At 42.8% G+C, this 9,929-nt stretch overlaps 1 pseudogene across 1 annotated transcript in view; it reads right to left on the minus strand.

The window, feature by feature from the left end:
• Positions 1-464: 464 nt before the first annotated feature.
• Positions 465-9,929, minus strand: part of LOC308164299 (non-structural maintenance of chromosomes element 4 homolog A-like) — an 11,623-nt pseudogene continuing 2,158 nt past the window's right edge. Inside the window, exons 3-14 of the transcript in view lie at positions 9,568-9,758; positions 9,006-9,091; positions 7,222-7,417; positions 6,610-6,690; positions 5,623-5,753; positions 5,226-5,377; positions 4,738-4,837; positions 3,820-3,905; positions 3,607-3,701; positions 3,365-3,413; positions 1,269-1,351; positions 465-536 (exon numbers count right to left, since the gene is read on the minus strand). The product of the transcript in view is annotated as a non-structural maintenance of chromosomes element 4 homolog A-like (transcript). The remainder of the gene's footprint in view (positions 537-1,268; positions 1,352-3,364; positions 3,414-3,606; positions 3,702-3,819; positions 3,906-4,737; positions 4,838-5,225; positions 5,378-5,622; positions 5,754-6,609; positions 6,691-7,221; positions 7,418-9,005; positions 9,092-9,567; positions 9,759-9,929) is intronic.

Genomic DNA, 9,929 nt, shown 5'->3' on the forward strand with positions numbered 1-9,929 from the left:
AACTTTAATAACAAGATAAAAATACAATACAATTGACAGATTGGTTTGGTTCTCTCCTTCTCTGTGGTAACATTCTTTCGACTGACCATTGCCAAATACCACACACTATCAATGCGCTTACATCTACTGAATTCAAATGTAAGACCTTAGCAACACCGGCTTGTTTTCTGCAGAAGATCAAATCTGGATGATGTTTAGCCATTGTAGGCGAACGCAGGGCATGCGATAGTTGTGGCGAACTTTCAACTTTGACCCATACAACTCTATGAACATAAAATTCTTCTTTTCTTATATTCTCTTCTTCAGATCGCAAATTATAAATTATCTATCCTACATAGAAATGATCGTGCTATAAAAAAATAATTGTGAATTAACTAAGAAAATATTAATTATCGTCGCTCAGAAAGGTCAGAACTAAACAAATGAACATTTCCAAAAAAATTGTATTAACAGCTTCTGATGCCTCAATCTGCCTGAGCCTGTGTGCTTGGAGCATGGATTAAGGGCTCCGTTATGTCAAAGACATCAATGAGTTCCTAGGAGACAGAAAACAACAAAGCATGAGATGACATCAAATAAAACAACCTTTTTACAATCAGCTGGTTGTCAAATGTGTGAACATAAATTATATTAACTTGTTGAAAAAGAGCATTAAAAAAGTCCTTTAAGTTATGAACAAAAATATGATGTTTGGTGTGTGAGATAGATGAGCTTAGTGAGTAAGATACAAAGGGTCTGATGGGTACAGAGCTAGAGTGATGGGTGTAGAGCTAGAGTGATGAGTATAGAGCTAGAGTGATGGGTATAGAGCTAGAGTGATGAGTATAGAGCTAGAGTGGTGGGTATAGAGCTAGAGTAATGGGTATAGAGTGGTGGGTATAGAACTAGAGTGATGGGTATAGAGCTAGAGTGATGAGTATAGAGCTAGAGTGATGGGTATAGAGCTAGAGTGATGAGTATAGAGCTAGAGTGATGGGTATAGAGTGGTGGGTATAGAACTAGAGTGATGGGTATAGAGCTAGAGTGATGAGTATAGAGCTAGAGTGATGGGTATAGAGCTAGAGTGATGAGTATAGAGCTAGAGTGATGGGTATAGAGTGGTGGGTATAGAACTAGAGTGATGGGTATAGAGCTAGAGTGATGAGTATAGAGCTAGAGTGATGAGTATAGAGCTAGAGTGATGGGTATAGAGCTAGAGTGATGAGTATAGAGCTAGAGTGATGGGTATAGAGCTAGAGTGATGGGTATAGAGCTAGAGCATCCCTCACCCTCCAGCTCTTACGGCTGATGGAGATGACACACTGCTGTGTGGACGACCCTCCAGCCTCCACCTCCCCTTCCTCCACAGGAGCTGAATCACATGAAGCACTCACATTAATAATGACCCAGTATTATTGAATCACATGCACTCACATTAATAACGACCTGTTATTCCTGCAGAACAACCTGAGATAATTCTTGCAGAATAATGGGAAGGAAGCAACATCAAGAACAGGACTCGTAAACATGAAACCTCACAGATATTACTCCTACCAGGGCGGCTAATACAACCACAACACCTTGTGACGTTAGAATTATAAGGTTCTATCTCCATTTTTGTCAAAATTGAGTTTTTTATATACCGTATTTTCCGCCCTATAAGGCGCACTTAAAAGTCCCAAAAAAAAAGAAAAAACGACAGTGCGCCTTATAACCCGGTGCGCCTTATATATGGATCAAAATGTAAAAATTACATGACCAATATTTTTTTTTTACTAATAATACAATGTTTCAGTACGACTGGTAAACTACAAAGCCGCACCGCTTGCAGCATTACGGTAATCAGTAAACGACGGCCGCCATCTTGGAATCTCCGCGAATGCTATGCTTGTGGTGGGTTAACATAATTCACCCCCGGAACTAATAGTTGGGAGTATTGTTCCGTACGGAGGGTTAAGTGGGTGGTACTGAGTTTTAGTTCCTGTTTTAAGTGTGTGATAACAAACAAAGTGAGATTCTTGGTGCTTTCAACTTGAAGTTTTAAAGTACCCACTCGATATAATAAACAACAGTTTAACGATCACTAAACACTTATCATTTGTGTATTGGATTCATTATTCTCGTTTGCCGGAGGCTACCGGTAAGGGAGGGTTGATTTGTAAACATACTTTCGTTTTAGCTCGTGTTCAAAAGCAAGAACTGTGTGTTCATCTAGTTATGTGTAGTTATGTGTTTTTAGCATGTCGATGTTCTCCCAGTATGTTGTCATGTTATTAAAATACAGTTTAGACCTTCGTAGCGATGTGTTTTGTTAGCTGTTAGCCGCTAGCAGCGTTGTGGTTTGGTCAGATTCACTTTTCTCCCATTCAGTGTTTGAGATGAACCAACATTCAAATACGCCTGTCGTGTTCAATCTTTCTCTGATTTGAATGTATGACACATCATTTGAAAGCTTACAATCTGTAGTTTAAGCATGTGTAAAAACTGAAAAAGTACGTTGCACATTTCACCAGGAGCTGTCACATATTGGTTGTTGGTTATAATTGTATAGCCTATTGGTTGTTTTCTGGTGTTGTTTTGCTCTGTTTGTAGTCTACTTGATGTATTTTTATCAGCTGTTAAATCACCACAGCGGTTAATCCACTAATAGAGATAATAGCAGATTGAAAATGCTTGTAGCTAACTACTCTATATCTCGTGGTTGCAGCTATTGCGAATTGCTATTCACGCGAGTCAGCTGTGAATCACCGCAGGTCCTTGACGCTTGTTGCAAAAATGGATGACGAACGGCTGATACTTGAGGTGGAAAAATATATATTTTTGACAGTGGAGCAGGTAGAACGTTGATGGTGACAACGCTCAGGTGGAGCTTGGACAACGGGAAGTTGACACAACACCGATGGAGAGGTGACGCAACGCAGTAGGTGGAGCTTGGGCGTAACGCAACCCCAGTCAAACGTTTGACTGCAGTATCTATTCTATGCGCCTTATAAGCCGGTGCGCCTTATAAGCCGGTGCGCCTTGTATATGAAAAAATTTCTAAAATAGGACATTCATTGAAGGTGCGCCTTATACTCCGGTGCGCCTTATAGGGCGGAAAATACGGTAATCTGATCCATTAGGTGTTTACTAATGCCTGTGTGGTGTTATTTTTTAAATGTTGATTTTTTTTTGTTAGTAATTCATAAAATACAAAGGTTTCATCTCACAAAACATAATGGAATGTAAAAACTTTGACGCTCAATATCTCTGAACTACCCTAAACGGAGATAGACCTAGAACCTTATCATTCTAAGCTCACGACCTGCACACATATTTATGACTCATTAAAGACTCATACACATGCGTACGGAAGGTGTGATGGGAAATGTAGTTTTTTTCTTACCGATACAAGGCAACTTGTCGTTATCCAGGTACATCCTTGCCAAACCATCCTAAGGAACACAAAATATAGGAATACAATAATTCTTCCATTGGCTATGTAATAGTAAATGTAGGAATCTTAAAGTTGTATCTCCCTATGTATATACAGTACTATCTGCATCTCATAAATGAGTAGCAGTGCTGCAGTGGTGGTTGCCCCCCCCATCGATTGATAACTATACCTATCAAACATAAGCCACTCACCCTGATCAGAAAAGACGTATGGAAAATGTTCTCCACTGTCCGCGAGAACGAGTTGGGATCGATCACAAACGCATAATATGAGATAGGTGATGTCGCTGTGAAGAGAGACACAACGGCTATCGATCTGATATACAATTATTAACTTAAATGTAAACATCAAGTCGATATATATAATACAATATAATATATATCAAAACAACAGTCAAAACTCACGGTCATCAGTAGCTTCGCAAGTATCCCAGAATCCTCTCTACCTCCTTCTCAGTTGCCTCCTGGTGGGATTCTTCAAAGTTCATCAACTGCAAGATAAAGTCAAGCAAACTACAGTTAAAAAACATGACCTATTTCCCCCATCTTGGACTCTGGGTGACCTCACTTAAAATGACAAACAAGTGTAAACATGTCGTCCTCCACAAATGATGTAGCGCCACACCGTGTGTGAATTGGTAACAATTAGGTATTCAAACGTATGACTAAAAAGCTACCAGAAAGTGTTGTGCTCCTTTGCTTTTTACAGAGTTGTTGTGTTTATTTGAAAGCGGTCCATAGATTTGAGGTAGGTGGAAAAGTTACCGTTGCTGGCCAAAAGATGGAGTCTGATATGTGATATATAACTAGTAGCACGAGTTATAGTGGTGCTATAAATAGATAGCACTAATGGTGGTCTAACAATGATACTCCACACTGTCTGGACTTGTACCTAGCTGCCTGAAGCTAAACGTTATTCCAACAGCAGTGGAGTTTAGCAGACAGGAAGATGTTAGCTCACGCATCATGTGACTTGGATGAGACGTAGACCCCCCCCTCTAAAAAATACATAAATTAGGTAACATCACTATCCTCCAAACACAAATCGTGAGCTTAGAATTATACGGTTCTATCTCCGTCTACGGTAGTTCAGAGATATTGAGCGTCAAAGTTTTTACATTCCATTATGTTTTGTCAGATGGAACCTTTGTATTTTATGAATTACTAACTCAAAAATGTCAACATTTTAAAAATAACACCACACAGGCTTTAATAAACACCTAATGGATCAGATTATGTAAAAAAACTCAATTTTGACAAAAATGGAGATAGAACCTTATAATTCTAACGCCACGATATGTTGAGTGTGTGAAGTACAGAGACCTGCATGGGCATGGTCCTCTTGGCTTCCTGGTCGGGCACCTTCCTCTGCCTCTCTACCCGTTGCCTTGGTGGAGGTGGCTCTGCCGGGAACGAGCCCAGCCTGGTAGAAAACAGACACTGGGATTAATCAGAGATATACTCTCCATGCAAAAATACAGGGGAAAATCATCCAAGACGATAACAATGAGTTATTATTAGTCAACTTGATCAATTTCTTCCATGCACATAACGAGATGGAGTGGTGTGTGTGTACCCAAGTGCTGCAATAACGCAGGCGTCAAGGTTCACAATAATCCAAAACGTAGGTACTTTACTAGGAAACTCAGGTAAATACAGATACATACGACAGTGAAGGCTCAGGACTGAACATAGGGTGACAATTGAGTCAGGTTTATATGCTGGTCGGATAACAAGACACATGTTGGTCAGTACGGTAGACACCTTTGTCTCGATCCTCACAAAGAGGTGAAGGAGAAGGAGACACTCACATGTAGTGGAAGGTCGGGGCTGTCCTGAAGCAGCACTCTGCTCTCTTAGCCAACTTCTGCCAGGCATCAGCGGGTAGGTAGCCGCCGGTTGCGCCATCCTTCTCTGCTTCCTCCTCCTCATCCTCCAATCGATTCAGCCCCATGAAGGAGAGCTGGGTAATCCATCCAAAACACAAACAGTGTTTCAGCAATCAGACTTATACAAAGTCCTGAACAAGCAAATTTGACAAGACTTGTGACAACCATATCAATAGACATCCTGACATCTGGCTAGTTAAATGCAGATACAATGATATGGTCCCTGACAAAGATACTTTGCTTCTGGGAGATTACTAGAGATGATTTCTATCAGAGTAACTACTATCTTCATCCTCCACCACCTCCTACTCTGACTCACAAGGTTCTCAGTGAAGGCAGCCGGGTCAAAGGTAGATCCCCCAGCATGCAGTTGGCTGGCCTTCTCTTTGCCAAGGTCTGTTGCTAGAATGAGGAGCTGGGCATCCAGCACTGCCTCCCGGGGCTGATGAACTGTGAGGGAAAACAAAGAGCGACGTCATTATTAAAGCAGGAGGGGAAATGGACTGTGAAAGGTGGTGGGAAGAGGCACTTTGCTTATACAGTTCATAGGTCCATATATATTTGGACACTGACAGAACGTTCATAATTTTGGCTCTTTAAACCACCACAATAGACTTGAAATGAAACAATCAAGATGTGCAGACGTTCAGCATTGATTGAGGGTAATTTGAGGGTAATCAGATGAACAGTGTAGGAATTTCAACAGTTTCTACATGTGACCCCCCTTTTTTAAATATAGTAGGTTAAACCCTGAACACCATGGATTGAATAGGTTGGAAAACCCTAAAACAAATAGCACACAAAGCAAGGTGGGTAAACTCTATTCACTAAGATAAAAAGGTTCAAACAGTTTACTTGCATTCACTGGACTAACATCACTGATGCCATCGTTGGTATTGTGTGGTTTAAATAAAGTTTAGTAAACCAAGATAGACGAGAGACGCACACAAATAAACAGGTGAAGTTGTTTCTTTGAACAGTAAAGATAATGCACATTATTTAGAAACTATAACCACAGCCCTGAGGTTACAATGTTTGACAATAGAAAACAGGCTTGAACAAAGCCACTTACTCCGCGACGATGGCATTTCATAATTCAAGTGCAACTCCCAAAATAGATCTATCATGTACCGAACAGATGGGCTCACTAACATTGTTTACTTCTTCTTCATTCTGGTTTCTGCCTTTTCCATGGCGTAAAAGAGACCGTCGACAAAATACTTAGGGCGAAAATGAACTTCACAATTTTGGACTCCGGCCCATGCCTTATGCAGAAAGGTGAGAGAGAATATTTATCATAGCATACCTTCTTTAAAAAGTTTGTTGGCCTCCTCCAGAAGCTCAGTGAGTTTGTTGTTTTTGGGTTTCAACATGTCCTCTCGGTTTTCTGTGAACAGATATAATCAATGGTCAAGCCAACTCAGTATCCCTGAAAGGTGTCAAAAATAGTTACACAAAGTGGGGGAAATATGGCAGTCCTAAACAAGACTATCATGCTTTATACAACAGTTAGTTCCGACCAAGTAATTTGATTGGACAAGAGGCATTCCATGAGTGCTGATATACAGTATAACAGCACTGGGACCTTTAACTATGTATCACTCCGCCGCACAGATGTTCTACTAAATGACCATTAATTAGACTACATGTTTGTGTTCAGGTTACTAGGCAACCGTCCATTTGAAGTTCAGTTGCGGAACTATTTTTTGTTTATTTTTATGATTAAATAAACAAACAAATCATAATCTGTTGTCGCTTATTACTGTTAACTAATAAATCGCGCTGTAGAACTGTTGTATAAAAGCAATATCACACTCGAGGTCTGCGGCCTCGTACCTACGACCGAATCACAGCCGTGCTGATATTCAGTATAACACACTCCCTCTCGTGTGATATTGCTTAAGTGTCCTCCACTCACGTTGAACCGTGCTGATGAGGTCTCGGTACTTGCTCCGGATCTCACTCCTTCGAGCCAGGTCATCACCATCATCCATCATGTCTACCGGACTGCATCCTGCCTCATCATCATCACCACCTGTGTCTCCGCCCTTCTCCGCTCTCCCATCCTGTCTGGCCATGGACTCTTCACCTCTGTTTACTGCTCTCCGGCTCATCTTGGACGAATTAGGTGTTCTGTGGTCTTCTAACCTATTTTCCTCTTCCAAACTGAGACGTGATGGGGGGGGGGGGGGGGGGGGGGGGGGGAACGTTTGGATTAGTAAAGAAGTGTAGCTAACCCTTCTGTGGTGGATGTTGGATTAAGAATGCCACGGTGATTCACTTAGACAGATATATATATATTGTAAATCGATTTGCATGAAGGCTTCGGTTAAATGTAAAAAAAAAAAACATTAAATTAAATCAAGTATCGAACAGGCAACCTTCAGACCTCTAGCTGGCTGCCTTAACCCCTGCGCCAAACACACCACTGTGATGATGGCAATGCAAGTTGATAGACATACCTTTTTGTTTTTGTTTACACTTCTTTATTTATTTATCTATTTATTTATCTATCTATCTATCGATCTATCACACTTTCAAAATATCAAGTTATCTATCACACAATCAAACTAGAGAGAAAAAAATATTGGAGAAATTGTGGAAGCAAGGCAAGCAATATTGGGTAGGATTGGATTGGTAGAGCCTATAGTAATCAGCCTGAATCGAATGTTGTCGTGCGACGTCGCATCGCACGCCGTGTGCATTGGCCTTAAGCACTCAACATTTAGGTAGTTACATCTCAACATGTAGGTAGTTACATCTCAACATTTAGGTAGTTACATCTCAACATTTAGGTAGTTACATCTCAACATGTAGGTAGTTACATCTGAACATTTAGGTAGTTACATCTCAACATTTAGGTAGTTACATCTCAACATGTAGGTAGTTACATTAACATCTTTAACAACTTTAACATCTTTAAATAAAAATCTAAAGTTCCGGTCCTTCCCTCTTTTTAGGACACTTGTGTTGCTTTAGAGTTTGTGACCGGCTGAAGCTCCTCCCACACTGGGAGCAGAGGAAAGGCTTCTCTCCAGTGTGAGTGCGCTGGTGTGTCTTTAGATTACTTGGGTCACTGAAGCTCCTCCCACACTGGGAGCAGAGGAAAGGCTTCTCTCCAGTGTGAGTGCGCTGGTGTTTCTTTAGATCACATGACTGAGTGAAGCTCCTCCCACACTGGGAGCAGAGAAAAGGCTTCTCTCCAGTGTGAGTGAGCTGGTGTTTCTTTAGAGAAGAAGACTGACTGAAGTTCTTCCCACACTGGGAGCAGTGAAAAGGCTGCTCTCCAGTGTGAGTGCGCTGGTGTTTCTTTAGATCACTAGACTGACTGAAGTTCTTACCACACTGGGAGCAGTGAAAAGGCTGCTCTCCAGTGTGAGTGCGCTGGTGTATGATGAGATCCCTCTTTGAAGTGAAGCCCCTCCCACACAGATCACAGTGGTGAGGTCCAGGTTTGTCTGTGTGTCTCTGTTTGCGGTTGGGGGGCAGGGGGGTGTCTGAGGTGGTGGGGGGCGGTTGTGGGCCTCTGGAAGGAGGGATGGGGGTGTTTGAGGTGGAGGGGGGCAGTTTTGGGCCTCTGGAAGGAGCGAGGGGGGTGTCTGTGGTGGTGGGGGGCGGTTGTGGGCCTCTGGAAGACGTCTCTGGTCTGATCTCTCCTGTCCTCAGCAGTCTGACGTACTCCTCATGGTGGCATCTCTTTACGTGCTTGTGGAGGAACGTCTGGGAGGTGTAGGAGAACGGACACAGAGAGCAGGAGAACACCTGGGACGATGACTCCCCGTTCACCTCTGAGAGAGAGAGAGAGAGAGACAGAGAGAGAGGGAGAGGGAGACGGACAGAGAAGAGAGAGGGAGAGAGAGAGAGAGGGAGAGGGAGACGGACAGAGAAGAGAGAGGGAGAGAGAGAGAGGGAGGGACAGAGAGAGAGAGAGAGAGAGACAGAGAGAGAGACGGGGAGAGAGAGAGACAGAGGAGAGAGAGAGAGGGACAGAGAGAGAGAGAGAGGGGGACAGAGGAGAGAGAGAGAGGGACAGAGAGAGAGAGGGACAGAGGAGAGGGAGAGAGGGACAGAGAGAGAGATAACATGCAGATCAAATCACATGTCGTCTATGAGAGACTCAGAGAAACATCCGTTTATCATCTCAAAGTAAAAACAGTCATCAACCATGTTGAAACCAGAGACATTATATAGCATAATAGTGATACAGAAGTTGACATTAGCCAACAGGTGTCAGAGTGACAGATAGAGGGAGGGAGAGAGGTACGTTTGGAGGAGCTCTTCACGTCCCACAGGAGGTCGAAGGAGATCCCCAGCTGTCTGGCGTACTCTTCTCCATACCAGACCAGCAGCTCCTCCCCAGCAGCCACGGGCTGACAGCAGCGGTACACGATGGTTTCCCTATACTGGACCGCCACCAAGTTCTGCTCCTGCTCTGTACGGGCACAGTTCACATACCTGAGGGAGAGAGAAGAGAGGGAGGGAGAGAGAAGAGAGGGAGAGAGAGAAGAGAGGGAGGGAGAGAGAAGAGAGGGAGAGAGAAGAGAGGGAGAGAGAGAGAGAAGAGAGGGAGAGAGAAGAGAGGGAGAGAGAGAGAAGAGAGGGAGAGAGAGAGAAGAGAGGGAGAGA

This window comes from Nansenia antarctica, assembly GCF_963989245.1.
Source record: "Nansenia antarctica genome assembly, chromosome: 8".
Taxonomy (NCBI): Eukaryota; Metazoa; Chordata; class Actinopteri; order Argentiniformes; family Microstomatidae; genus Nansenia; species Nansenia antarctica.